The sequence below is a fragment of the Pygoscelis adeliae genome, unplaced genomic scaffold (assembly GCF_000699105.1).
Source record: "Pygoscelis adeliae isolate BGI_AS28 unplaced genomic scaffold, ASM69910v1 Scaffold85, whole genome shotgun sequence".
Lineage (NCBI taxonomy): Eukaryota > Metazoa > Chordata > Aves > Sphenisciformes > Spheniscidae > Pygoscelis > Pygoscelis adeliae.
In genome coordinates, this window is record NW_008824900.1 from 8,387,487 (window position 1) to 8,390,318 (window position 2,832).

Genomic DNA, 2,832 nt, shown 5'->3' on the forward strand with positions numbered 1-2,832 from the left:
GAGTGGTTAAACATTGGAACAGGCTGCCCCGGGAAGTGGTTGAGTCACCATCCCTGGAGGGATTTACAAGACGTGAAGATAAGGCGCTTTAGGGACATGGTTTAGTGGACATGGTGGTGTTGGGTTGATGGTTGGACTCGATGATCTTAGAGGTCTTTTCCAACCTTAATGATTCTATGATTCTATGCATTTGCCTCCCACTCACACTGGTCACTATGTCCTGAAAGAGTCCTCCATCAAATTACTTCATAAACAGGAATTATTACCATCTGACATGAAATCTAGCACAGTCTCCTTATACCGACCCCCAAGAGAGGCCTTGTACATGTTCTGCCAGCGCAGCAAGCCTTCCATTTTAACTTTCCCAACATCTTTGGATGCTATGAGTTGGATGTTTGAGTTTGGATGCTTGAGTCACCATCCCTGGAAGTATTTAAAAAACGGGTAGATGAGGCGCTTAGGGACATGGTTTAGTGGGCATGGTGGTGTTGGGTTGACGGTTGGACTCGATGATCTTGGAGGTCTTTTCCAACCTTAATGATTCTATGATTCTATGATTCTATTTTTCATCTTATTTTCTCTAAACTGTAAGAATGGTTGATATCCCCAGTTTAACAGCACTGTTTTCCTTATATCTTGACCTAATATCAAATACAAATGGAACATTGTTCCTGCCTGGCCACATGTGAAAGTTCCTACCATAAACTAAGCTGCCCTTTAAACACAAGCCAAAAGTGTGGGGTAAAGAACCAGGGCTGCTAATGCTGGAGCTGGCAATTGCTCCACTAGTGTGTGTGGTAACTCTCCAAAGACTTCAGTGCTGGTTTGCAACTTGAGTGTTTTCCTGCTAATTCAAGCTGACGCTGGCACGAAAACACGCTGAATTAAGCAACGGTTATAGTAACTACTGTTCCTCTGCACACAACAACTCGGATGCATATATATGCATGCCCTTTGAAGTTAAATAAATTACTTGTGCTGCTTGGGAAGCATTAAAAACAGTTATTTTACATAGAAAGAGATTATATGTAAATTTTTAGCAGAAGAAATAATTATGCATAGCAGGAAAATAACTTACTAAGATGTACAAGGCTATCTCCAAAACCACAGCTATGGCATATTTTGAAAACAGTCAGAAATTTAAAAACTCCAATATACTTCTAAACTTGGTGGAGGCATTAAACTTTATAGTACCATTATCACTGGATTATGTCATACTATAATTCTACCAGTTAGTTTTTCCCTTATGTTCACTTTAAAAAAAAAATCATATAAAAGCAACAAATTGAAATTTCATTTTATACGCACTAGTCTACTAGGAATACCAATACACTATGCACTTTAATAATATGAGATATAAACACTAACAGTTCAAGCAAAATAAACTTGCCCTCACCATCCTCTTCTTGCAGGTATCTTGTGTTGGGCTTTTAGATTTCATTGCATTAATATGCAAATCTCTCTTACAACCTCCATCTGCACAGATCCTTGTATCTGCAGAGCTCATTGAAATCAGCACCCCAAAGACACAGAGCTCTGACAGTCTGACACATTAAAACCCCCACATTTTATAAAACCTTTCTTTGCATTATAAGACCAGCATGCTCCAAATTAAACATGCTATTTATTTTGTTCCCTTTAAAAAATAATCATGAAACCATTAATGTTAAGTTTTGCAATACTCTCATGGGTGGTACCAATCAAAAAGAGTGATTAAAGTCGTCATGAGAAACATGAATATTTTACTAATTTCTGACTGTAATTTACAGCATGAAAAATTCCGTGTAGCAAAGCTGGGAATTCACTAAAGCTTCACGCCTGCATGCAACACCACCATGATGGCTCCGGAACGTGGCCAAACCAACCATCGTGCAACACACCTCACCTAGCCTCATTTCTGAGATGAACAGTCCCATCCGCCTCCCACCCCACTGCCACTTGCTCTTGCTCAGCATGGGCCTTCCTAATCTCAGCGTAAGTGCTGGGACACCGTAGGATGCACTGATCTTGCTGAAAATCCGGCTGAATTTTTAAAGTAATTATTCCTCACGTGGAGCACCTCCCCAAACAGGTTTGCCACGTGGCCACCCAAACACCAGTGGAGGCAGCAGGACAGGGTGGAAATGTGTGGGAACAAGTAACCAGAGCCAGGGGGAAGGCGGTTATGCCAGCTGAAGTGTTTCACAGCCGCCGTTGCACTACACCATGCGGCGTGACTGCCTGAACAGTCACAATTCACTGAAAGCTGCCTCCGTAGCCTCCCACCCGAACGGCTGCAACCCCGCTAGCTGGGGCTGGTGGGATTATAGACACCCATCTGAGCAATTCCTGGCAAAGGGAGTTGTGAGGCGCAGCTCAGAAGCGAAGCGGGCAGTGCCACAGCGCTGTGGTACCGAACACCCGCCCCAGCCGCTCCTCCCACCCTGGCCTGCGGCACCCCGTCTTTCGGGGCTGAGCATGCCTCCGCATGCCTGCGCTTCCCGCAGGGAGGAACTGCACAGCTATTGCACGTATCCCCACTTTCTATCCTTAATTTGAAAAAGCTCAAGGCAGCGTGTCCTAAAGCCACACAAACCCCTGGAACACTCCCTGAAGGTACCCAGGCCCGAGGGGCTGAGGCAGGGCCCCGGCGGTGAAGGGCAGGACAGGAGGGGCGACACGAAAGGGACAAAAGGGAAATAAACAAGAGCACCTAAAAGCCCGGCGGCCTGCGGAAACCTTCCTAACCCCCTTCCGCTACAAAAACGCACTGCGGTGCCTGTGCCACGCTACGCGTGGCCCTGCCCGGGCCCGCTCCCCTCTTCTGCCTCCCCAGGCGCCCGGCCCTGCCCG